Source organism: Ahaetulla prasina, chromosome 9, assembly GCF_028640845.1.
Source record: "Ahaetulla prasina isolate Xishuangbanna chromosome 9, ASM2864084v1, whole genome shotgun sequence".
Lineage (NCBI taxonomy): Eukaryota > Metazoa > Chordata > Lepidosauria > Squamata > Colubridae > Ahaetulla > Ahaetulla prasina.
Window position 1 is genome coordinate 9,081,917 of NC_080547.1, and position 27,315 is coordinate 9,109,231.

Sequence of the window (27,315 nt, forward strand, 5' to 3'; positions counted from 1 at the left end):
CCTCTATGCTCCCACCTCCTCTAGCTCCCTTCTGCCAGTGACACGTTGGGGGGGCTGCCCTGTACCTGAGTAACAGCACCCCCTTCTTTCAAATGCAGTATCTGCCCATGTGCAGAGGAAGCAGATGGAAAATGTGGGCGAAAGTAAACATTCCTGTTTGAGGAAGGGGCTTCACCGCTCTTTGCTGCCCCTTGACTGTTGAGGCACATTTATCAGGCTGTCAAAAGATGGCAGTGCAGCATTGCTCAGTGCCAGGGAAAGAAAGGCGGGTTGGAAGGGTGGCAGGAAGGAGGGAGAGGGCGCAAGCAGGGGCGGGGGGGGGGGGGAGCAGCCTTTCTGATTGCCCCCTCTGAGCTCTACTGGGAAAACAAGCGGGGCCCTGACAGCCCCTCCCTGGGCATGCATTGCACCCCCTCTTTTGACGAAGGGTGCCTTGAAGCTCAGAAGGGGCAGCACAAGCGACTCTGGCCAGCCTCCAGTCCGGTGGCAGGATTTTGCCAACCCTGTAAATCAGTCAGGAGTTTAGCCTCTCCTTTAAAAAAAGTGGGGGGGGGAGCTTAGGCTTTCTCCTGTTGGGTGAAGGCCTGTCTCAAGGCTCCTTTTTGGAGATCCCCCGTGGGGCGAGTTTTCTAGCAGGGAAAGGCCCAACAGATGGTTGCTGAACCTCGGAGCCAGAAGCGGCCACGACGAACCTGCACCGAGTACTGAGAGTGGCTGGTGGGGCTGGTGGGCCTCTTGCTAAGGAAGGGCCCTCTGCAATCCTGCCCCCCCTGCAGCTTCCTTGGCTTTGAGCTCTTGTCTGCTCAGCTGCTGACTCTCCTCCCAGTAGAGAAGATGACTAATGACAGAGAAAGGCCCATCCTTACCTTTGGAGATACCAGATCTTCCTGGAGCTGCTGAGGCCTCTTTCCAAACTGGATAAGCTTAAAGAGCGGGGGGGAAAATAAGGCAAAACTGTGGATCACCAACACATGTTGGTCTTGCTCCAACAGCAACTTAGCCGAGTGGAGAGGGATTAGTGTGCTGTGGAAACACTACAAAGAGGATCAGTTGACTGAGTCAACTAACTCCAACGGGGTTGCATTTGGCTCAAGTAGGCCCAGCCCTGTGGAAGATCAACGCCCCCACCCCATTAATTGTGTCATAGAGAAATCGACTTCCAGCCAGCTGCCCCACTTCGCCTCCAAGGAAAAGAGGGAAAGGCTCCTTCAGAAGGAAGCCGACCCGACTCCCTGCCAGAGCCTGAAAATCAAGAATATCCCTCCCCAAATACTTACTGGCTGCTGGAAGCAAGCTTGGGTCAGGGGTGGGGTGGGGGTACTAGAAGCAGGCCCAGCCATTTCCTGCAAAAAATGGGTGGTCTTCAGGGATTGGGGGGTTTCACCCAGTTAGGGAAGTGGAGCCTGGCAAACCCCCCGGGGGTGGAGATGTGGCTGGACTGGTGGCTGAACCAGGTGTGGAGCAGAAAAAGGAAAGGATAAACAACCTGCTAACCAAAAGCAGTAAGACTGGGCCGTATAAATTGGGTACTGGGGCTTCTTTTTGGGGGGGGGAGGGTTGCTTTGATCTTGTAAGCTGCCCAGAGTCCCTTGAGTGAGAGGAACACCATCCTGCAGCCACGTTGCCCCCAGAGATCTGGGGATGCACAAAGGGGCAGCTGCTTCCCAGCGACTGGAGGCTCTGGGCTGGGCCCGCATTGTTCCACCTTCTTGGCACCTGAAGCAATCCAGGTTGAAGGTAATTTGAACCAGCGTTTGCCGGAGAATTTCTCCCATCCGAGACCTGACATCTTTTTGGCAGGCTTGTCAGAGAGAAAATCCGTGGCGCTCTGAATTGCAGAAGGGCTGCTTGTGACGGGCATCGCCCACGAACCCACCTCTCCCAGCCTCTCTGCCTAGAAACAGGCAGACAATTGGAAGCCGTCTCCCTTTTCGATGGCCTCGGCCCTTGGAGATACTAATTGGCTCAACTGAGCAAAACTCCTGCCGAGAGAGACAAATCGCTTGGTAGCTTTTGCTCAGTGCACAGGTAAGTGAATTCCTCGCCCAGGTTACTTATTTCACGGAGAAAAGGTCATCAGGCAGTGCTTTCATTAAGAAGGGGGGCCCCTCCACGAAGTAAGGGGAGGCTTGCACTGCAGAGGCCAAAAGCTCCGGTTCTTCCGAGCACAACCTGGGGGTTCCCTGTCTGGTGGCACCTCCTTGTGCCACGGGCAGGGAGGCGGCATGGTTGCCATGGCAACAGTGCTGCTGCTGGAGTGGAAGCTGCTGGTGCCCAATCATTCTTGGGTGTGCTCCAGGCAGAAGGATGGACAGACAGGTGTACCCCAGAATGATACGTTGCTATCACTTTGCCCCCCCCCCCCCATTGCTCTAACTTGTTAGGCTGTGTGAGCGACTCTAGCTGTGCCTGACAAACTCCAAGAGTTGCTGATCTGGAAACCAGTGATTAAGTACCACCTAATAACAGTGCTTGGATTTTTGTGGTCCTGCTGGGAGAAGCCAAAGCAGCAGGGACAGTAGTCCATGCCAGGCTGCCGGTTGAGTGGCCGGCCTCGCTGGGGTATAGCAGGTACCTTGCTTGTTGCAGGTGGTTTCTGCAAGCAGGCCGGCTGGGGCCAAACAGCTGCAGTGAGGTGCCTTCCAGCAGATGGGCAGCTCAAAAACAACAGCTGCTTTCCTTGGAGGAGGAAGTTGCAAAATACCTGAAAGCAGGAATTGGCAGAATCCCAGGTTTCGTCCAGATGACAAGAGATTTACCTGTGCATGAAGCATTGGGAGCCGCCCTTTTGCCCAAAAGAGACTTAACCGCATGGAGTAGAATAGACAATAGCCAGGGGTCAAATGAGCTAAAACCATCCAGGCCCCCACAAGGACACGGGAAGCCCAGGGCCACTTTGAGCCTCGGTGGCTAAGAAGTGCAAAGCATTCCCTCAGGTCTGTATACATGTTTTTATAATTTTAAAATGTTTTTAATGCTTGTTAATGACAATGATTTTAGATATTTCTTGTTTTAGTTTTGTTGTGTGCCACCCAGAGACACCCGCTTGTGAGAAGGGCGGCTCTATAAATTATATGAAATAAATAAATATCTGGACTCATTGTCCACATGAAGCCAAAGTGGCCATTTTGCGGTGCTTGGATCCTGTCCTGGCCAGGAGAAGCTCCCGAGGGGCAGGAATCTGTGCCGTGTGCAGAGTTGGTAGGGCTGCATCATGACCAGGAAGGAGGCATTTTGGGCTTGGTAAATCCAGGCTGCCGGTGCCTGCCAAGCCCTCGTCCAAATAGGGATGAGAAATGCAGGTGCTGCACCCCAGGGGAGCGCCAAGGGGCCGCTTATGTTCTGCATCCCACCACCTGCTTTTTCTCAAGGAGAAGATGACTGCATTGAGAGTAAGCAGAAGGGGCCCCCTCCCCCTGGATCCGATTCTCTCTAACTTCAGCAAACACACGTCTTTTTTCCCTCCTCACTGAGCCCCTGGGTGGCTCCCCAAGAAAATCAACACCCAAGGCATGTGCTGTTTCTGCCGGCATTTCCGAAAGCAGACGGGTGGGTTGTGATTGAGCTGAAAGGGGCGGCTTTGCTTCCCTCATTTTCAACACTCGGTGGGAAGGGAAATGAGAACCTAAATTACCGTTACGGAAAAGTCCTGCCATGGGGCAAACTTGGAGGGAGGCTGTGGGGGGATGCAGCTCCAGGCTCACAAATGTTCCTCAGTGCTCCATGAAAGAGAGAACAAGGGAATCCTCTCCGAAGGGGCTGCCATCCTTCTGCTTGGAGGGGGGAGAGCCGTGGTTGCAGGTGGAAGGGTCCTGACGGGGCTGCAGAAATGCAGAGTGGTCTTAGTAACCTGCTTGGCCGTTGTAAATCTCACCGGTTAGAGCTGAGCTCCTTGGAAGCAGCGGCTGCTTTAGACTTCAGCAGGCTCTCGTGACTTCCCTCTCATGGCTCGTGTTGCCTACAAAGGAGGAGCAGAAAACTCTGCCTCTGTGTGATCGATGCCTCAGCCTCAGGCCAGGCCATGACGATTCTGGGCCTTTCGAGGGGGCTGAATAGCTCCCCCCCATCTTCCCCTAGCAAAGCTCAGTTCCAGAAGGGCTGCCTGGTGTCCATTAGGGTCATATGACTTTCAGCACCCTGGACAGTGCATGCACCCAAAGTGCAGAGAATCAACACAACCAGCCCCTTCCAGCCAGCTTGATTCGCCCTAGAGCAGCAGCCCCCAAATTTTGGGGGACCAGGGACTGGTTCTGTGGAGAGGTTTTTCCATGGACTGGAGGGGGCGGGACAGTTTTGCGTGCTGCTTGCATCCTGGGGATGGGGCTTTGTGCCATCCGGTTGCTGACATGCTGCAGCCTGGTGCCAGTCCACGGACCAGGAGTTGGGAACCAGAAGTGGGTTTCAGCAGGTTCTGACCAGTTCTGGAGAACTGGTAGTGGAAATTTTGAGTAGTTCGGAGAACCTGTAGTAAAAGTTCTGACTGGACCCGCCCCCATCTATTCTTTGCCTCCCAATTCCCAGCTGATCGGGAGGAAATGGGGATTTTGCAGTAACCTTCCCCTGGAGTGGAAATGGAGATTTCACAGTATCCTTCCCCTGGAGTGGGGTGGGAATGGAGATTTTACAATATACTTCCCCTGCCATGCCCACCAAGCCATGCCCACCAAGCCACATCATGCCATGCCACACCCACCAAGCCACATCCACAGAACTGTTAGTAAAAATTTTTGAAACCCACCACTGTTGGGGACCCCTGCCCTAGAGGACTCTGGGGCCTTCATGGACAGACAGCATCTTGGAAAACATCTTCTGCTACCTGCTCCAGAGACCTTTCCCTTGTTTCCAGCTGCAGCGCCAAACCTGGACTCCACTGGGGGCACAGTGCTGCCCCCACATCTGCCCAGAGGCCCCCAATGCTGTGCAACAAGCTGAACTCAATCTGGTAGCGCAGTGTAGAGATGGATGGATAATGATCCCGCCAACATTAAACGCTGGACAAACCGCTTGCTCTCCAGAAGGCAAGCTGGGGATTGAGCGATCCAGGTGCCCCGGGGCAGCGTATGAGCCTTTCCTGTAATCAGCACAAGCTTTTCTGGTGTGTGGCAGAGAGACGTCTCGGAGGACCCTCCAGACAGATGATTTATAGAGCTACTCAACTGTCACCTGGAGAAACCCAACCTATCAATAGCAGTGGCTGTACTGAGCGATGGCCAGATGACCATTAATGCAGAAACTCTCTTAAGGTCAGGCGCCCATCCTTGGAAGCAATGGATTTTAAGGCTAAGATGGCACCTGCCATCGTAGCCTTATCTTATTTCCATTCCAAAGCTGTACAGGTATGTCAGCGATGGAGAAAGAGGCTGGGTGAGGAACTGAGCCCCTGGCCTGCTTGCTTCAAAATGTAGACAGAGTTCTATCACACTACTTTCCCAGTGGGCATGTGGGGTGGGAGGAGGAGATTCCTAAGCCTCTTGGGCTGTGACCTATACATCAAGGAGGTCATTGGCTCCCATGTGCCAGCGACAGGATCTTGACCACAGCAGGCTCTAGGCAAAAGTGCCTATCCCCAAAAATGGTAGCTTGCACTCAGCCATCTTGTTTTCAAAAGATATACTGCTGCTGAAAGTGGAGGTTTTATTTAACTCTGAAGGCAGGGTGGATTGCTGGAGCCCCTCCTGTGCAGTCCTCTGATGGGAGCGTCTACTCGGCAGCACCTGACTCTCTCTAGGTGGGAGGGTGGGGAAGCCGGGAGCCCCATAGAGCGGCTGTGGGAATAGATTCAATAAGGGAGGGAGCCCCAAAATTATATCATTCCCAAGTAATAGAATACGCCTGCAAATACTCCCATTTATCTCCTGGAGTTTTTTTCCCCGAGAGCTGTAATCTTGCATCTTCTACAGTGATGGATGAGTGAGAGGGAGACTCGGCTGGGGAATAAAAGTCCACTACGTGTAGTTTTTGACGTGTTATTATTCAGTTTTATCTTGAGCTGTGCCGTCCCAGCCCATTACTCATATCCACGGGGGAAAGGAAGGGGGTCTCCCAACAGCCTTCACCCCTCTTCAAACCAGACAATGGGGGTCTGGTGCTGGGGTGGGGGTCCCCTTGATGGCTCCTGTATTCCAGGAGGGGCTCCCCTCCTCTTAGGGCCTCCCATAAACATTATAGCAGCTGGGAAGGAGCTGGTTTTCATAGGCAGACCCTCCCCCTAGCTGTGCTTTTCCTTTAAGTCTAGGTAGGGGGTCAACAGCTACTTTAAAACCCCAAAACAAGAACAGACTGTAAAGCTGCCTTTCCTTCTGGACCTTTTCCTACCTTTTCTCCAAGCAGCCGTAAAGGAAACAGAATTGGGAGATCAGGATATTTGGTGTCCCCTGAGCACCTTTTCATGACCGCCAACCCACCTCCTGTTTTGAGGCTTGGTGGCCGATTCCGCATGGCAGTGGAGTGCAGGACAAAGGTCCCGTTTGGAGCCACAAGAGGAGACGAGACAGCCACGCACGGCACGGGGGCCGCTGGTGTGATTGTGCCCAGGGCCATTACCACAATTTGCTTTTTCTCTTTACCTGTAAAGATGTGGCTTTATTAGAAAATCCGGGAGGCCAAAAAAGGCCCGCTCTTCACATGATGGAGCAAGTGGGCCATTTGGCTGCAGGGCCAGAAGGAGCCTTGCTGGGCTGCTGTTTAGGATGTTCTGCCCTTTGGCTAGGACTAGCTGCCTCGATGCTTTCCAGGCGAGATGGGCAGAAAACTCAAATGCTGGATTGCCCGACAGACAACTGCAGAAAAGAGAGAAGTTCAGGCTGGAGGTGCTGAAGAGAAGTGAGGTTGGTTTATTCACCGGGAAAACTATCCAACAGTCCTGCTGGCTTTTAGTGAGCAGAAATGGGCTTTCCTGGAACGGTGGAAAAGGGGTCCTGGTCAGAGGGTTCTGTGAAGGAGAAAGACAGGCAGGGGGAACTTCACTTACAGACGTTCATTTAACAATTATTCAAAATTACAATGGCCCTGAAAAAAAGGAACTTGCGACTGTTACAGCATTCCCCCAGGGACAGGGGAGAAATGCTCCCGGTTCAGACCGGATCGCTCGATCTGGTAGCGATGGTGGCGGATGATTCAGAGAACCAGTAGCAAAAATCTCTGCCCACCTTGCCCAGGCCTAGCTGAGCTGCGCGATCATCAGAAGGTTTTTTTTTTGTACTTTTAAAAGCATTTTTTCTTCGGCCAAAAAAAAGCTTTTAAAAGTAAACAAAAAAGCCTCTGATGATCGTGCGGCTCAGCTGGGATCGTCAGAGCCTTTTAAAAGCATTTTTTTCTACAACTTCTTTGGCCAAAGAGGTTGTAAAAAATGCTTTTAAAAGGCTCTGACGATCCCAGCCGGGTTGCCTGATCATCAGAGGGTTTTTTTTTAAAGGCAAAAAAAATTGCTTTTAAAAGAAAACAAAAGCCTCTGATGATCAGGCAACTCAGCTGGGATTGTCAGAGCCTTTTAAAAGCAGTTTTTTTACAACCTGTTCGGCCAGAGGTTGTAGAAAAAAATGCTTTTAAAAGTAAAAAAAAGTTGGCCACGCCCACCCAGTCACATTACCCCTTCCCCACCAAGCCACGCCCACAGAACCGGTAGTAACAAATTTTACATTTCACCACTGCCCAGGGCTCCCCTAGAGATCCTTGAGAGCACCTGGCAAATTTCTTTCCCTTTTCTGCTTTCTGCCCTTGAAGTGCACCCAGAAGGGGGTATGTCCTCTGGGGCGGCTCAGTTTTCCTCTCGCGTCTGTGATGGGATTCTGCCGAGAAGCTTTGGAAAGCCTTGGGAGGGCCCTCCTGTAGGCCTGCCTGGCACCCCATGGACCATCAGAACCACGGACAGCAGCCCTCCAGGCCAGGCTGAGGCTAACCCAAGGCCTGCCTGCCTGCCTTCAGGACCCTCCCCACCTTCCCACCTTCCCCTCCTGTGCCTCCCCACCTTCCCCTCCTGTGCCTCCCCACCTTCCCCTCCTGTGCCTCCCCACCTTCCCCTCTTCCAGCTGCTCCTCCTGTGCTTCTGCTAAACTTTACATGATGGCTGCAATTAGCCCAACAACAAAGCCTCTGTTTGACTACCCCTGTCCAAATTTGCTTAGATCCAGCTGGAGTTGGTGCCGGGCAAATGGCTTTATGTTTATCCTCCACACTAATGAAGAGCTAACGAATGCGGCTGCCCATTAATAATGGGAGAAGTGATGGTGTTTGCAGAAGGACTCTGTGCCACATGTTCTCCCCTCAGGCCTGGGCGGGACTCACTTCCTCCATGGGGCCGTTTCCTCCTCTCTGCTCCTAGAGAGAAACCAATCGCCTTTTATGGGCACAAAGGCTGTTTCATTTCTCTGGCAGAAACCTTCCTGCAGGGATGCCTCCCGCAAGAGTGAACTTCTCAGCCATAAATTGCTGGTCCAACTTATGGAACATTTAATTATGCAGCCAAATGAGCCAAGCTTTAGGGGTTTTCCCTCTAAGAATGCCCTTTATGAGAAAGAGTGCCAGAAGCCAGATCATGGCCTGGTCAGGTCCTGTCAGGAAACTGGGAAGGAGAGAGATTGTGGGTCTAGAGAACCCTTTGGCTCCTGCTGCTGACTGGGCCCCGAAGACTGGAGTTCCCAGTTCAGCTGGTCATTTGGGTCCTTGCTCACTTGGATCCAGCCAGATTAATTGCAGCACCACTGCTGGTCAGGATAGGCTGGATGATGGCTTCAACATCTCCTCATAAAACAAAGTCTTTGTACAGGCAAACAGTTGCTATCTAGCCTAAACCCGCTTTCCACATTTCCCTATTTTTAATTGGTTTCTATTCTTCTGCTTCCTATTTCCAGAAATTATGGAGATATCAGAAAAGAATGTGGGGCTGGATCAGGCCAAGAAACAAATGCAGGCCAGGCCCTGTGGCTCCAGGGCTGATCGGATGCCTTTGGAAGCTCCTAGGCCCGGAAGGGGTGTTTGCCCCCTTCCCTGTTGTGTTTGCCTGGGAGGGCTGATGCCCATTACCTGGTTCTCTAGATGTTCTGACACTGCCCTGGTTTTCTAGGCTTTGCAAGTGCCCCGATGATGGGCCAGTTGGAGAAGGATCCTGGATTGCAAGGTCAAGGGGACTTCAGAACTGTTTTGCGGGAACTTCTAGAAGAAGCCTCATTTCCCAGGCTCTGCTAGCTGTGGTGGACGAAGGCGGGGTGTCTCTCTACCTTGTCAGTTTTGTTTCCAGCGATGGGTTGCAGAACTGCCAGAAGCTGCTAAGATTTCTAATTAAGATGGAAGAAAACAACACACACTATTTCCAAACCGTTCCTGCTGGAGTTTAATTTGATTTCCCTCTTTCTGTCTCAGGGCTGTTTAATTCCTAGATTAGCCAACGTGGCCTTTGAGCGCAGGCTGCCCCACTGCGGGTCTCCTCCAGCAAGGCTGCGGCCTTCGCTCCAGGGGGAAGGAGGCAGGCTGGGGCAGGAAGCCTTCTGTGAAACCAAATCTGGCCTTGAATCTTAATGAAGAGGTCCAGCCTGTGGCTTTGCTTTACAGTGGGAGGCGGGTGGGGGCCAGTTGAGCTGCTCAGGTAGAAGAATGTTCTTGTCTCTGGCATGATTGAAGATGTCCCAGCGAACGAGATGTTGGAATCCAAGCCACGTTTATGGGATTCTTAGATAGACATCCTATCTTCTATGATGAACTTTCCAAATGGTTGAATTGCTTTACGACATTTGTTTCTTTTTATTTATTATTTTGTTAGATTTTGGGGCTACCTTTCCTCTAGGAACCCCAGGTAGTCCAGCCATTCAAGGGTCCCCTTCAAGAATTTCAAGCAGGGTGGTTCTCTATGCCTGAAGAGCCTCAGTAGGGGTTACAGCGATTGTGTGGTCCCTCCTCTTAGTCAATGGCTGATATAACATCTAAAGCTACTTAAGTCACCCCCCCCCAAAGGGAGGCAGCCCCAGGGCCTCCAGCATCTGAGCCCAGACCAATAAAAACCACAGCATTCTCCAGTACGAGAGCATTTTGGAGAAGGACTAGATAGGACATCGCTTCTTTTATCAGAACAATTTTGGGATATAGGCCGGGCCTATATCTGGCTTCCCTTCCAGAGTCTGCATTCTTCAGTCTTGAACTGCTAAGGGAAGAGGCTTAGGACCCCCATCCTAGGGAAATATTACAAGGATGAAGTGCTCCCCAAAGCGGGGTGGGGAGAGAGGATCTCCTTTGCCCATCATAAATGAGAGATGGGGGGGGCTTCCCATTCTTGGCAGATGGCCAAGTGTGGCCTGGCCATCCGCCTCCAAGGGTGAGCAGAACTCTTCCATTGCCTTGTTGCCTTCCCACCTTCCCACACCCCAGTCAGAGAGAGTGAGAGATGGGGGATGATTGATGGCCCCATCCCACTTCTCTGTCCCACCTGAAGGGAGTGAATCACATTGATGGATCTTCCTCATCATCAGAATTTGCTGGCAGGGCCAGAAAACGCATCTGCCAAGCCATTTGGGGCTCCTGAGGGGGCCATTTGCTCAGCAGGAGTGGGGGAGGGGCAAGGCCAGAGGCACCCAGTCTGGCGAAAAGGGAGCTCCCTGCTCTAGAGAGCAATGGTGGCGGCACCAGCTGCCAGCAAGATCATGGACCCTCGGAGCCACAGCCCATCTGAGCAAAACTCTCTGGAGGTGGCATCATCAGGATCTTGTGGGAGGGGTCTCCTAAGGCCTTTGCAGAGAAGATTTCCGTCGCCTTCTTCCAGGATATTTTTCAATTTCCTGTGGGATTTCCCTGTGCTGCCTCATCTAAGTTCTCACCAGGATCAAACCTGCATAGCTTCCTCGAGATCAGCCAGCCACCTGATTGGTCTTCACCAAATGAAAGCCTCTCCCCCCTCCCCCATTTGGTACATCTCCTGCTGATTTTCTGGCCCTCAGCCAGCCTGTGCCCAAGCATTGAAAATGCCGCACCGGCTAACGGCAAGATCCCAGGTTGCAGTCCCATATTCCAGAGCCGGGATTATGGGAACTGCTTCTGGGAGGAACGTCCACCGTGCTTCTGGGCTGGCACAGCCCCGGTTTTTGCACCTCTGGAGTAGCAGACTCCAGACCCCACCCCCCCATCGATCTCTCTATGATATCAGGCCTCATACAACAGTGTTCCTTCCTCCTTTTAATTAAGTGCTAAATATAGATCTTAATTAAGGTGCTGATGAATTTAATTTAGAGCAGTGGTACTGCTTTAATGCACAGAGCCTGGTGCCTTGTTTGGATAATGTTGAATACCAGCTAAATGTGCGCTTTCTGCGTTGCCCCCGTAAATAATTCCCTTGCAAATCCTCTCCGATACGTCGCCGACACTAATCCGTTTCCTTCTACAGAATATTCATGAATGCCAGTCGGCCTCCTTCCTGCCGAGCAGCTCTTAATGATCACCTCCAAGCAGTTTGCCGGGCTCCCACTCTCAGAAGGAGCAAAGGAGCTGAGCTCTCCTGGCCGGCCACCTTGCTTGGCTGGAGAACGGAAGGACTTGGGAGTGGGTGGCGGGCTGTTGTGGGGAGGGAGGGGTCCCTCCGCTGGGCAGGGGAGAGAGGTGGGAGAGGATGTCCACCCGGGTGCTCGCATTCCTCAGAGGCTGGGGGGGGGAGGGGAGGCCATTTGGAGGGACCCAGTCCTGGGATGTCGATCAAGTTTGAGACATGCACCTCCCACCTCTGAGTCAGTAAGTGGGAACAGCCTCAAGTTACTGATGGAAGTCTCTTTCCCCTCTTGCCTTTTGCCTCTGCCCTTCCCAGCCTCCGTCCAGGCTTCACAGTGGGAGACTAAAGCAGGATCCGTGCATCTCTCTCTCTCTGGACCAGAACCCCCTCCATCAAAGAAACCGTTGTGTTCCTGGCTAGCAGAGTCAGGAACCCTCATTGTTCCCAATATTGCCGAGCAATTTCTGAGCTAAACTAGAGATGAACTGCAGTGCAGGCAGATGGGTGGAGAAGCCAGGGCGGTGGTCCAGCTGGGACTGGCTGGGTGGGCAGGAGAAAGGCAGCTTCCTGTTGGATGAACCCCTGTCGACCCCCCGCCCCATTTCCAGGGGGAAGGAAGGAAGGAGAGGCAGGCAGACCGGCCTTCATTTTCCCCTGCTGCCTTCCGGGGTTCGGCTCTCAACTCCCCTAAGCCAGGGAGGAAGTGGGGGGTTTCCACTTGTCTCCAAATGGGCAACCCCACTTTCCCCAGGTGTGGCTGGACTCTGGAAGACTTGGGGGTGTGGCTTTTCCTCCTGCAGAAAGTTAACCTGTGGCACTTGCTGCCACAAGTGAGAGGGACACCTGGTTGGGGAATCCCAGGAGTTAAAAGTCCATACATCTTAAACTTGCCAAAGTTGAGAAACCCCGAGTTGGAGTAAGGGCCTCCCATCCAGCCACAACCTCCCCCTTACCCCCCACGACTACAAACAAGGGGGGCAAGAGGCACTACGGCTTCTCCCCTCCCTCTTTATCCTTGGGCACTCCAGGAGGGCGGAAGGCATGGAAGAAGTCAGTTGGTGGGGTCAATCCCTTGTTATGGGGAAGGATGCCCCCCCCCCCTCCTTCCAGGGAAGAAGGTGTCCATGCAGCATCTTGGCTCTGGTGAGTTTCACCATGGGAACCTGCAGATTCCTTTCCCTTTCAGCTGCCCCCCTTCTGGGAATGTGGGTCCGGGGGGGGGGCTCTGCAAGAGGGCACAGCCTTTGGGGCCACTGCTCCTCCACTCAGTCGTTTCCCCCCCCCCCACATCCCTTCCTTCATGCTCTTTCAGTGGCTGTTTGGGCAGCCCAGGCCTGGCTTACTTGGCACGGCTGCCGCCTGCTTCATCATGCCCAGGTTAGAGAGAGGCCAGACCCAAAACAAAACTGCCTCCAGGGACTGAGCGTGTGTGTGTTTTAAAGGACGTGGGATTTATTTCTTGAGTCCTTAAAAGCAGCAGATAAAGGGGAAATCCAACCCAACTGTCAGTCTATCAGCTTTTGCAAAATGCCTTTTGCTCCCTCCCCCAACCACTAACCACAGATCAAGGGCTGCCGAGATGAGCTCTGAATGCAGCGCTGTGTTCCTGACACATTTGTTGGTGGTTTCCTTTCTTCTCTGTTTTCTCTCATCTTCAGTGGAGACCCTGCCTTCCCTGACAGCCTCCCAGTCTCAGTCCATGTCTCATGGCAGGGAGGGGGGGGGCGAGGAGGGGGAGGGGGAGCCTACCGGCTGCCCTGCAAGGTGCTTCCAAATGCCCGGTAGCTACCCACAAGAGGCGCTTGGATTTGGGCTCTGAAGACAGCTGGGGTAGTCAGGGGGGCACCCATTGTCTGGCCCTCCCCTCCCCTGTAGGTACCAGGGTGCTCTGAGCCCTGGCTGACTGCAGCTTTGTTCCCAGTGAGACAGAGAAGAAATTTTTAAAAGTTCGGTTCTCTCCTTTTCCATCTTCATTTTTATATTGGTAGAATTTGCAAAGATCGCAGAGATGCTGACCGTATACAGGAAATCAGCAAAGAAATTTGTGGTACCTGATAATTTAATCTTTGCAAAGATTCACCTCTGTTGTTTCTACAGTTGGCTGGTTTAGGGCTTGGAGATAGTTTTAGCTTTCAGGGCATGAAATGATCTGTTGCATTCAATTTTTTTTTGGCCTGTCATTTGAAATTTCCATGCTTATTTTGATCGTGCTTTTTATTATCTTTTAATCAGTCTCACACGACTGTATTGCCAAGAGAATTTACTTTAGAAGGTGACTAATATGTAGAAATAATAAAATAATAATAAATGAGCATTCTGTCTGTTCCTGGGCAGAAGAACTAATTGTTGCCATTCTAGGCCTGTTTACTCAAAAGTAAATCCTTCTGGATCCCATTAGTACACACAGAATTGAATACCTCTTCTATGCCTCAGTGTTAATGGCTTTATATTTTTAAAGTTAGTTTTTGTAACTTTTTGTTTAAACATTGTGAATAGCTTAAAAGTAAATCTATCTAGACCTTAGGCACCCAATAAAATATTTTCAGAAATCACAAAGGCGAGCAATATATAAACAAGACCAGTTGGAAAAAAGTCATCCTCACATATAATTCCGTGTGATGTTACATCTTTGTTTTCTCACAATTGACAGGTGCCTTTCGTTGCAAACCACAGCGTGACGAACGTAACTTTGTTTTAATATGGAGTACGGAACCGGAGGTGCAGGGAGGAGCAGGATGAGGCCCATTGAACACTTCGCCCAAGTGACCCAAACTGGGCATGAGCTCCTGACCAACCTTTGTGGGAGAAACATGGCCGTCTAGATTTTAAGTCCTCTGCTCATTCCATACTTAGTTCCTTCGGCTGAAAGTTGTTCCGTTTATAATCCTGAAGTCAAGCATAAATCTCTGAACAAAAGTACTGGATTTTTTTTTTTGAAATAATTTTTATTAAACAGTTCTTTTTAAAAAAAACCAAAAAGAAATATTAACACTTTCTTCTTTTCAACAGTTTCACATCAGTAATCAATCCTTATATATTTTCTCTCTCTTATTCTAGTCTACCTTTTATACATATATTTCTAATATATCTCATATATATATTATTTTATTTTATTTACATATATACTTAGACATAAACATGTACCCAATTTCCTTTCCACAATTTTTGTTTCTTTCTATTTGTTCTTATATTTCTACTCCTAATTTAACTTATTTAATCTTTCCTTGTCTTTCCCCCCCCCCTTTTCCTCCAACCATTTATACCATCTCTGGATTTATTTGCATCCATGGGTGATTAGATTTCACCTGCGTGGAAGCATTCTTACAATCTGTTGCCACTCCTAATAAAATAGGATAGAATAGAATAAAATTCTTTATTGGCCAAGTGTGATTGGACACACAAGGAATTTATCTTGGTGCATTTGCTCTCAGTGTACATAAAAGAAAAGATACCTTCATCAAGGTACAACACTTACAACACTTAATGATAGTCATAGGGTGCAAATTTAACACTTAATGATACAACACTTAATGATAGGCATAGGCTACAATTAAGCAATCAGGAAACAATCAATTACAGTATAAATCGTAAGGATACAAGCAACAAAGTTACAGTCATGAATGGAAGCAGATGGGAGATGGGAACGATGAGAAGATTAATAGTAGTGCAGATTTAGTCAATAGTTTGACAAGTGTTGAGGGAATTATTTGTTTAGCAGAGTGATGGCATTCGGGGAAAAACTCTTCTTGTGTCTAGTTGTTCTGGGTGCAGTGCTCTATAGTATCGTTTTAAGGGTAGGTGTTGAAACTGTTTATGTCCAGGATGTGAGGGGTCTATAAATATTTTCACAGCCCTCTTTTTGACTTGGGCAGTATACAAGAGCTTGGAAGCACATTCTGTTTCTACTTGGAGCATCCCACTGCCCGTGTTTTAAGGGAGGAGCGGGGGGGGGGGGGTGAGAGGCGGCTGGTAACTCAGGCTGGCCTGGTTCTTCCTCCGGCATTGAAGGCTGCTGGAGGATCAACTATTCTTGCAACGATCGCAATTTATCCACTCTTTGGATCCGTGGCCCAGCGATGACAACATTATTTCTCCACTCTGGGCTGCAGCTGGAGGCCCCCGATGAATCCAGCTGCAGCTCCAGGGTAGTGGACGGTGGCGTGAAATTTCCCTGCCTCTCCAACATGCCCAGGTTTCTTTTCAACCTTAACAACATGTGTCACCACATTTCACAATGAATTTAGCTGTCATTCATGTTTCATTAGGGTAAGTGCCTTAAAAACAGATTAGAGACTCAGCTAATTTACTCATTAGTAAAAGGAAATTAGCCATTTGAGATCTACTCTAATAAAATTAGCCGGGTGACAAATGCTTTGTTGCTGTGTTTATTAGATTACCATGCCTGCTGCATTTTAAAGGCATCACTAAGCCTTCGGCAGCCATTGCCAAGACCATTCTCCCCCTTTTGATATCTACTTCTGGATTTCCCTTCACAAAGCAGGAGGATTGTCCAGAAGGACATTGCTGAAAACTCTGCTGAACGAGAAAGAGCTGCTGGGCTTGTACAACTTTGCTCCCCAAGCAGCCTGGAGGTCTGGTGCCTGGTTTGCTCCTGCCTTGACTTGAGTCGGGTGGGTTCTGCAGCCAAGAATTTACTTGGTCCCTCTTGGACATCCTTAAGTGCCAGCAACATTCCTGCCACGGTCCTGATGCCCGCCTGGTGGAAGCTGGGTTGTGATTGCAACTGAGTGTTGTGACCCAGACAGGTAGTAGGAAACTCAGTCAGTGAAAAAACAAATAAACTTTATTCCAACAGCTGAGAATTACTTCATTGGTCCAACGTTGGTCCAATTAGGCAAACTGCCAATGGCCTTTCTTGGCAAATGTTCAGAAGACACCAATATAAAAATAAATGCAAGAAGACGAAACTACCAACATTTTCCGGCAAAGCCCAAATGCCAGTGCTGGTCTGTTTTAACCCTTCTGGGAGGGGCCAATCATCTTTCGGCCCTACTCCCGAGTCGTCCTTTTTGCTTGAGCTGCTCTTGCCTTCTGGCAGCTCTTCTCATGCGTGCATTAGGAACAGGCTCCTCCTGTTCCTCTGCCTCACTACTATCAGGCTCTGGAGGCTCTGGAGTCTGCATCTCACTCCCAGATGGCCCTGGCCCCATCTTTTCCTCTGATGCAGAGCCCTCATTTGGGCCTTCCCCAGCTTCCAGGACTGGCCCATGTTCTTCCTCAGCCTCATCACTCTCCGACGCCGTTGGCAGCTCCGCAGGCTGCTGGTGGTCCACAACACTGAGTCAGAAGAAGATGTGGTCGGATGTGGAGGGCATCAAAGGTCTTTGGAGATGCCTGGCTTTGTCCCTTGTTGGCAGGTAGGAGTGCTGGGCAAGGCATTGATTCCCACAGTTGCCATGGATCCCTTCTCCCCTCCTTCAAGACCCTTTATCTGCCAGGAGCAACACTGTGAACGTGCCAGGTCCAAAAAGGGCTTGTGAGAAAAACTTTACTGTTGGGCTGCAGCCTAGGAAGCTGGACCCTGTTCCCGCTTCATGGACGTGGACCAGAGAGGCTCATCTGGTTCTGGCAGCCCCCACTTCTTGCAAACACACCCAGAGCCATGGCAGAGCAGAGCCCGTCCTGGTTCCTTTGGGGAGTGGGTCTCCTGCATCTCCTCCTCTCCACCCCACGTGGCCTGAGAGGAAATCAGGAATTGCCCAGCCAGCCAGATCCGATTTCTTCTCCAAGAGATGAATAGAAAAATATGGCAGTTTAAAAAGAATCTTGCAATATTGAAGAAATATATAAGTGATGAAAATTTGAATTTGAGAAGCTGGATTGTAATTTAAGAAATGGACTTATGAAATTTGAAGGAATATACAAGTGGGTGGGAAAAAAAATTTGAACTTTAGAAGATGGACTAATTTTTAAAATGGACTGTAAGAAGAATGGACATTAAATGTTATGGCAATTGAAGAAATATATAAGTGATAAAAATTTGAGTTCGAGAAGATGGACTGTAATTTGAGAAATGGACATGAAATTTGAAGGAATATACAAGTGGAAAAAAAATTGAATTTGAGAAGATGGATTAATTTTAAAAATGGACTGTAAGAAGAAGTAATATGTGAAGTTGGTATTGTTTCTTTCCCCTTTTTTTTATTATTCTTTCCTATCTTTTTTATTTTTATTGTGAGGATCTAAAGTTTTAAATTTTTAAGGTGGGAGGTTATGTATATTTTGTATACTTTAGCTTGTGATTGTTGGTCATAATACCGGTATTTGCTCTGGGAAGTCTGGGGGAAGGGGAGGAGGGGAAGGGGGAAATGAATCAACAAGTGATACATGGATTGATTATTAATGTACAGTAATTTTTGAAGATATGAAATTAAAAAATTTAAAATGATATTGGGGATGCTCGATTGCCATTTCAGGAAGAAAAGGAGAGAGGAGTAGAAGGAGGGAAGAAAGTAGGTAGGAAAGTGTAGAGAAGGAGGAGGGGAATAAGAGGGTTAGATAGGGTGGAAGAAGGGAGGAGTGGAGAAGGAGGAGAGGAAGTAGTAAAGTGAAGGGGATGAAGGATGGGAAAGTAGTAGAGGGTAGAGAGGGAGGCTGTGTAGTAAGGAAGTGGCAGTCGGGCAGGCCTGAATCAGTAATAAATAAAAATTAATGATTAATGATGGATAATAGTTTGTACATAAATATGATGTTGAAAAATGGAAATAAAAAATTATTTTAAAAAAAAAAAGAATCTTGCAATATGGTGTTGACGGGACTCTTTTAACAGGGATTATTTTCCCAGGGCCCAGTCTGTGGAACAAGTGGATTGCCCAAGAGACTGAATGACAAGGCTTCGCTGGGCGTGGTCAGAGAGAAGTGACCAGGCAGAGCCTTGGGGTTCCCGTGTCCCATAGCTGTGCAGAAACTTCAGCCGGGCTCCCTGGGGTGGGTGGATGGAGGACTCTATCGAGGGGCCCAGCCCTCCCACTGGGTTGCTCTCAGCTCAGCTTGGGGTGGTGGTGGTAAGGACCCTGACTGTTTCCTGAAGATCTTTTTAAGGTGGGGGGGGGCTCAAGGGGAGGGTTTTGTTCAGACTATAACGTAGTAATTAAAATTATCTGATGGATCAGCAGTTTTCATTCAGGCAGCGAAATTAGCCTGTTGAAAACCAGTAGGAGACGATCTTCCATATTTTCGTTTCCCCCACACAGTGGATTCCTGGCTCCCGACTTAGTGCAAGAATAGCAATGACCCTCACAAAAGGCATGCTGAGCAAAAGGGGGGGCAGCTGGAATGGAGTGGGGGGGCAGAGATACAATCAGGTGATTAGCTTTGATGGTGGAGGGCCTCCCCCAGAGCAACGAGGGGAGCTCTGAGGGCATTTCAGGGGCCACAAAGTTCCTATTGGGGGTTGAACCCAATGCCCAGCCGTAACGAGGGCAACGGAGTTGGGCGCGGGGGGAATTTTGGTGCCTTTTTGGGTGCCTTGAGCTGGTGTGGCCAGGCGGTTTTGCCAGGGAGAGTGTCAGCTGCATTTTCTGGCTCCATTTTGTCCTGGAACAAATCACCGTCTTGGATAACAGCTGATGTGTTTCTCCCAGGGGATATGACTCTGAATATTAGGATGTCAAAACCAGGCACACTTGCAATACGTTACTGTCAGAGAGGAAATAAAAAGGGAGTTTGGCTTATTTAATTTAGTGCAAGAGTCTGCTCAAGGAAGAGCCAAAACAGAAAGAAAAGAAAAGGAATGAAATAGTAGAAAGCAACAACAACATTCCCAATGGGGAGCAACAGAGGCACAGGTGAGCCTGGGCGCCCTACAGAGCAACTGGGATGTAGAGTTGCAAGTCAAAGAGGCAGCCAACGGTTGCTGGGGCTCCTTCTGCCCCCTGCCCACAACGCCTGGACCCTGTTGGAGGGTGCCGGGCATGTGTACTTGCCTGCTGGGGCTGAGGGTGCCCAAGAGGCGGCTGGGGCTGAGAGGGAAGACCTTGGTCTCCCTGCAAGGAGTCCAGAAGCCTGAGCTTCATCCAGAAGGCCAGCCTAGACTGTTGGGAGGCATCTTGGCTCCTGTTGGGAGGAGGAAATCAGCGGGTCTTTGGGGTTGGGGGGGAGAGAGGGCGGGGATTGCTTCCCCATCCAGCCCTGCAAAGCTCCACCAAGCACTCCAGGCAAAAGAAAACCTCCTTCCTTCCAGGACCTTCACTTGCGAACCTCTTACTGAAAGTGAAATCGGATTCTGTGTGATCAGTGGGCGGATGCCAAGGATCTGCTGGCACTGGACACAGAGGTTGGATTCTCCCACCCAGGCAGGCTGCCGCTGAACTTTGAAGACCCCCTTCTCCCCGCCCCCCTTTAGGCCACCAGCCTGGGTTGCGAGAAGGAAGGAAAAAATCAATTAGGAAGGGCTATTTTCTCCCCAATGCAACCACACCGCCCCTCCCCCACATTCAGTGGCATCCCAGCCTCCCTGGGGCTCTAGGTCTCCTGGGGGGCTTTGGGGAGATTCCTGCTGGGCAGCAAAAGCCTTGGGCCCCATTTGGTTCTTTGCCCAGAACTGGGCCTGGGCAGCTCAAAGCCTGGCCCTTCTGGTGGGTTGAGATTCCCCATAACTGCTTCTGGGGCTGCCCCAGAGCTTTCTCTGGGATCTGTGCAGTTGCTGCTGGGAAGTGGGGGGGCTGGGTGGATTGGAGGAGACCCTTCCCCCCCCAGAGAAGGCATTGCTGTCCCTACTCCCCTCTATCCCCCATTCCTGCCCCATTGAGGCGGGGGGGGGGAAGAGGGGGGGCTTCCTTGGGAACCAGTCTCTCCCTCCTTTGCTTCAGCTGTTCGGGTGGGGGGGTGTAATAGATTTTGACACATTTCATTGAAATATAACAAAATATTTGCATGGAATTATTAGATAAATGAGAGCTGACTGGCATCAGCAGTGCTCATTTACCAAATGTGAGAAGAACATTCATTTAGAATAAAGGAAAAGGAAAAGTTGAGTTTATCATCTGCTCAGCCCAAACAAAGGTTTTGCAAGCAAAGGAGCCTCTCTCCAGCCTCGTGGGGGTGGAGAGTAGGGGGTTTGCCTTCACTGCCCCCCCTCAATGCTTTGCTTAGAAAGGTTTTCCGCCCGTTAATTGCTGAGCCTGGAATTCTGTTTTTCATTTACAATCAGTGCCAAACCAGCATTTGCATCAGCTCCCCCTCCCCATCTCTGTGACAGGGAAATTCTCTGTTAATTAATTCCTTAGCTGAGCTCCACTAACTTAGAAGTAGCAGATCCCAAAGCATTTTAGCCGGGGCTGCATCAGGGTTTCTGTTCTGCTCTTGGCCCCATTCCTCCACAATACCGCCTGGCATTATGATAATGACTGAGAATAGAATAGAATAGAATAGAATAGAATAGAATAGAATGGCATGGCATAGAAAAGAAAATTAATATAATATAATATAATATAATATAATATAATAATATAATATAATATAATATAATATAATATAATATAATATAATATAATATAATATAATATAATATAATATAATATAATATAATATAATATAATATAATATAATAATATAATATAATAATATAATATAATATAATACAATACAATACAATACAATACAATAATATAATATAATATAATATAATATAATATAATATAATATAATATAATTAATATAATATAATACAATATAATATAATATAATACAATATAATAATACAATACAATACAATACAATACAATACAATACAATGCAATAATGTTTGAAGGGACCTTGGAGGTCTTCTAGTCCAACCCTCTGCTCAGTCAGGAAGCCCTGCACCATTTCAGACAAATAGTTGTCCAAACTCTTCTTAAAAATTTCCAGTGTTGGAGAATTCACAACTTCTGGAGGCAAGTCATTCCACTGAGTAATTGTTCTGACTGTCAGGAAATTTCTCCTTAATTCTAGGTTGTTTCTCTCCTTGTTAATTTCCATCCACTGTTTCTTGTCCTGCCTTCAGGTGCTTAGGAGAATAGTTTAACCCTCTCTTCTTTGTGGCAACCCCTGAGATGTTAGAAGACGGCTATCATGTCTCCCCTGGTCCTTCTTTTCACTAGACTAGCCATGCCCAGTTCTTGCAACTGTTCAAAGTATGTTTTATTCTCCAGCCCCCTAATCATCTTGGTTGCTCTTCTCTGAACTTCACATTTTGAAATAATGTGTACGGAAGTCAATCATATTGAGGGTAGCATAAACATACCAAGTGTTAGACCTGTCCAAGTCTAAGGATAGCTTGAGAAATATTGGTTGCATTCCATGAGGAATAAATAAGGGGCCTCCATTAAGCCAAGGGCTGTATCGAGTATGAAGAGGCTAGGGAGCTGGGAGGTATATTAACACACACAATACATAGACGAGTACTGGAAATCCATTTCGACTGTATTGCAGTTTGGCTCCTGGGTTTCCAGGACTGAAATGTATTTTGTTCCACTTCCTCTGCAGCACTGATTGCTCGGCTATAATGTCTCTAACCCCTGCACTCTTCACATGCTCCTTCAGCTTTTCTCAGTACCCCATCCTATCTATAGGATGTTCTTGCAAGTGGTGCAGCTTTGGGGCCAGAGGCGAAATTCCTACCCAACCCTGGTGACCATCTGGAGTCTGACTGAATGCGCCCCCCCCATCCCCAGAACCCCCCCCATCCAGGCCTGCCTTTATGGCCCCTCCCCTGACATAAAAGCAGGCTGTGGGGAAGGCACGAAAACCTGCATTGCAGATGAGAGGCAGGGAAATTAATACTGCAACTGTAATAGTTCTAATGAGCAGCTGTGCATGGGCTAATTAGCCCCAAGCCCTCCCCCTCCTCTCCAGCTTCTGCAGCGCTAGAAATTTCTCTTTTCCATGCTCCCTTCTTAATGAGCGAGCTCTAAAATTGGGGCTAGAGAGCGAGGAAGGGGCCTCTGTCCCCCTGGCTTGGGCACTGCCGCGTTTGCCTGGCTAATGAGCACCCGGCATGGGAACAACTGGATGCAGATGCTGACTGAGAAATGGGGGCTGCCCACGGTAGAGACCCCAACCATCTGGAAGGAGGTGCAGTCCGTTGGGCCAGAGAAGTTCAATCCAGCAAACAGAGCAGGGGTGGAGTGCACCAGTCAGCCTCTTGCTGGGTTTGGCCCAGCCATGCAAGGAGTTGGGGAAACCCTGACTTAAGGGGTGGAAAGGGACCTTCTCGGGCTTTGATCCTGCAACCTGCCTCTGGGAATGGAGGTCAGGCAGGAAAGGGGCCCCTGCACTTGTCTTCTGCCCTGCTGACCTCATGGGGTCTAGAGAAGAGACAGTCTGGGACGGGTGCTGGTGCAGAAGGAAGCCCTGGAGGATGGTGTTCTGGTCTGCCAGCAGCCTGCGGAGCTGGCAGCGGAGTTGGATAGTGATGTGGCTGAGGAAGAACATGGGCCAGTCCTGGAGGCTGGGGAAGGCCCGGATGAGGACTCTGCATCGGAGGCAGAGATGGGCCAGGGCCATTGGGGAGGCTGACAGTAGTGAGGCAGAGGAACAGGAGGAGACCTGCCAGAAGGCAAGAGCAGCTCAAGCAAAGAGGATAACTCGGGAGTAGGGCCAAGAGATGATTGGCCCCTCCCATAAGGCTTAAAAGACCAGCAACAGCGTTTGGGCTCTTTGTCAGAAAACAATGTTGATAGACTTGCTCCTTGTCTTGCTGCATTTATTTCTTGTCGGCGTCTTCTGCTTCTGAACTTTTGCCAGGAAAAGCCTTTGGCAATTTGCCTAATTAGACCAAGGTTGGTGATAAGACTGAAGACTTGTGTTAGGAAGAATTTGTTTTGATTTAGTTTGGACTACGCTGAGAATGAGTTAATTCTCAGCTGTTCTAATAAAGTCTGTTTGTTTTTGAACTGAGTGCGTTTACTACTACCTACTTGGGCCTGGGTCACAACAGATGGGCAGCCATGCCTTCCTTCTTTCCAACCCTCCCCTCGTCACTGCTGATGCAAAAAGGAGGGAAGGAGCCAGCTGAAGAAGCTTCTTAGATGAGAAGCCAAACATCTTCAAAGAAAAAAACCCCAGAAAGTCCACTTGCCTCTTGAAAAAAAGCCCCTTTGGGACAACCACGACCTGGAGGACTGAGAATCCCCAGAGAGTCCTGACTCACGTTTCATGCTGGCTGGAAGCGGTTCCTTGGGGGGCGAGGTGGGGTGGGGACAAGGACCTTGTCTTCCACGCTTAAAATAACTTGCACAAAGAGAAAAACAGGAAAGGATCTGCAATAAAACTCCTCTGCAAAAATATTTTGATGCTGGGAAATACCTGAAAAAACCATTGCCTGCCCTGCCCAAAGGCTGAGATGTTTTTCTCACAGAAGCTGTGGCTTGGAAAGGAGAAGAAGGCCTGGACCTTTCAGGAGAGACCCCACCCCTAAATGTCAGAGAAGGCCCATTAGTATTCTGGTCCATTGCAAGAGACACGCGTGGCCTAAAAACAGCCTTCTGGAAACACAATTGAAATAACTTTCTAAATGACCACTGGAGAGTGAGTGACGTGCCCTTCTTAAGCTAAACAAAATTAAAGTCAAATCTTTTAAAAATACATGAGCAACACATCCTTTTGGCGTTTCATTATGCAAATGCAGCTGGCCAGCGGTGCTCAAATTAGTCCTTGTCTGCAAAAAGGACTTGATTTCGCTTCTTCTTGTGGCCAAAGACAGCTGTGTGGCATTGCTCCCGGTCTTCCCTCTTTTTAAAATCTCAGATGAATTAAAAATAACAGCCCTCCTTCCCTCTTGGATGACAAGAAGAGGAGCGTAGAGGAACAAGGACAGTCCAGAAGGACCTCGGAAAGGCTGAAACCCTTCGGCCTGGGATACCTCCACAGCCCTGCTGTGGCTTTCTGGCTGCAACAGTTGAGCCTTGGAGTCCTTCCTCAGAGGGATGGCCTCTACTTAGCTTTAATACCGGTTTGCATCGTGCTCGCGCACATGCGCAGAAGAGTTTTGATGAGATTTGGGTCAGTGGGGGGAGCCTCCTGCTGGTTTTACTACCGGTTCTATAGAACCAGTCCGAACCGGGGGCAACCCACCCCTGTTCCTGAGGGACTCACCACCACAAGCAGTGCTGACAGTCACTAGACTAGAGAGGTGGGCTGGCTTTCACATGGGAGTTACCCCAAGGGCTCTTCCGTAGAGCCAGGTGGGCAGCACTTTGCTTTGGCCCCCTCAGGAACTGGGGTTTGACTGGAGTAGCCCTGCTCACTTACCCCCCCCCTCCTGCCACCAGTCATGTGCCAGTCGTGTTGTCATGGCTGCTTAAAGGTGGACTTTTTCGACTTGTGCCAGGTGAGCAGCTCCAAGCGGTTCCATGCAGAGGTGCCCACAGGTGGCAGCCCTTGGCCACTGGCCCGCAGGAGACATCTGAGAAGTGGCCCTGGGCGAGGAACCTCCCCTGTCTGCCATCTGTGTCCCCACTCACTGGACAACTGGGGTATCAAACCCTAGCTGGGCACACAGGGGTGGTGGAAATGCTGGATATGCATTCAGGATTGACCAGTGAAATGGTGATTTTTGATTTTTTTTAAAGCAAGCGTGACTGACCAGGGTTCAGCCAGTTTCCCCTTCCAGTCCTAGTGAGGAGAACAAGGGCACCGAATAAGGCGTGAGGCCATCTCTGCTGGGGGTGATTTAATGCATGCCTGTTCTTTTCCCTGAGTCGCCTATGGAGGTGCCTAAAAGCGCAGTCCAGGTGTTAACCTGGAGTTTGGGCCACCACTTTACCAAGTTTCATCCTTAAACTGTAGTAAAGGGAAACAAACCATGAGTTTGATGCCCCCACTGGCAAGAATCCATCACAGTGAGAGCGACACCGTTTCTGGGACTTTTTCATGCTTCTTGCATCAAGAGATCTGCGGAGTTTGTTTCTTTACCACATTTGTAACGTTGCCCATCTCAACGTTGCAGCTGAGAAATCATCAGAATGTAACTTCCTAAATTCCCTGTTAATTGCAGCATCCTTGCTAACTGCTTCTCTCCCTTCCTTTGTCCTGGTGTCTCACGAGTGACTTCCACACAATGTGTAGGGTGCAAGTGTTGTACACAGGTTATTAATCTTCCACCGGAGCAATTACATTGGCTCCAAATTCCTCGTGGCCGGATCTTCACATGCTCCCTTCTTATCCGGTTAGCAATTTCAGATCCACATTAAGACTTCCAAAATCAATTTTCAGCTGATTTTGTGCTGCAAAAAATTGCCATGGCTGGATCTGTGCTGCTAATTGAACACAAGCAATTGATGTTTTAGCAGTAATTAGAGATGGTAATTATTACCAAATCTCTCTAACACCCCCCCCCCCTCCAACTAAGTGTTGCTCTGGACCTGTCAAAATGGCGTGCGAGCCAAGTCAATCTTAATAATGCTGATATTCTAGAGCTGCTGCTTGCAACCTCCCTCCCAAAGGCCAGTGAAGAGGCACAGGCTGGACAGGTGCCTTGGCCTCCTCCGGGCTGGCGCCGGGCAGTGGGCCAACACCCATGGCCCACCCTAGGACTTGTGGGACTGCAGCCGGAAGAACCTTGGCTTTCTAACCTCAGGAACAATTAAGGGGACAGAATCCCAATGCCAGAAGGTGGAGAATGCGTGCAAGACATGTGCTTCAAGAAATAACCATGTGGGTATATATATAGGTGCCCATGCACACATGCCCCTGCATGTCCCAAGCATCTTGGCCTTGCCCAAAGAGTCCGGGTGCATGCAAACCATCCCAGCCTTGCCAGGTGCCCATGGAAGAGACTCCAGTCCCCCCCCCCCCGTTCCCATGGAAATGGAGGTGAGGATGCAGCCGGAGAGAGAAGCTGGCTCCCTGGGGCCATCTCCGAAACGCTATTCAAATGGACACAAATAAAATAAAGAAGCAGACCAGAGCCAGCCCACCTCCAGAAATCCATCTCGGCTGCACAAAGAAGAGCCAGGCTGTTTTCCTGCCGCCCCCCAGCCTCCCCCATCCCTTCCCTCTCTCTCCTTTCTTCAGGGAGAAATGGAAATGTAATCAGATCAGTTTGGAGAGTGCAAAGAGAAAATCAGTTTTAATAAAGCCAAAAGGAAATGCAAAGCAGCTGTTTGAGATGGAAATTGTGTTAAATAGACACCTCTTTAGGAAGAAGGAGATCCAGGGATGTTTATCAAGGAGGTGCAGAGGTGCCGGCCTGTTTCTTTTCATTGGCAGTTTTTCAAGCGCAGATGTGATTAGTCTCACTCAAAGGGACGGAGGGTGGACGGAAGGAGGGGAGTGGGAGCCGGGCCTTCCGGGGGGGCTGAGATGGGAGCTATTTATTAGAAGGAACAGGGCTCTTATCCCTCTGACAGCCCCTCCTTGTGTGGAGGGGGCACCTTCCAGCAAGGCCTTGATTTAACTCTGGAGTGCAGAGCGCCAGGCCCTTTGGGGCAGGGGAGCGTCTTTATTTATGGTGGGCTCACTCCTGAGGGCAGCTCTGGCTCGGCCTGGTTTAGAGACAGCACCCATGGCTGCCCCCACCCTTGCCACTTCCTGGGCCTGGATGGGGGAGCTTTCTGTGAGGCCCTCACATAGTCTTTCCGGGGGGGGGGGCTTTTCCCACCTGCCCCACCTTAACTGGAGGTCTGGGGAGATCTTGGGGTCTCACCGCTTTCATTCCCTGGGAAAAGAGCCTTGTCTGTATTTGGAAACAGCTATCTGGCAAGATGCTGGCTGATAAGCCGTACCCAGCTGTCTTTGTAAGGCAGAGTAAATGTATCTTTTTTTTCAAATGCATGGCTTTGCGGGCTATTATAACTCTTCCTTTCCCAGGAATGAGATTTTGCAAAATGAAAAGAAAGTCTCCCTTC

The 27,315-nt window shown here is 49.6% G+C and overlaps 1 long non-coding RNA gene across 1 annotated transcript; it reads left to right on the top strand.

The window, feature by feature from the left end:
- Positions 1–344: 344 nt before the first annotated feature.
- On the top strand, positions 345–15,944 carry LOC131203712 (uncharacterized). Its single transcript, XR_009156459.1, has 3 exons — positions 345–2,028; positions 2,590–2,936; positions 14,115–15,944. It is a non-coding gene; the product is annotated as an uncharacterized LOC131203712 (long non-coding RNA).
- Positions 15,945–27,315: the final 11,371 nt, after the last annotated feature.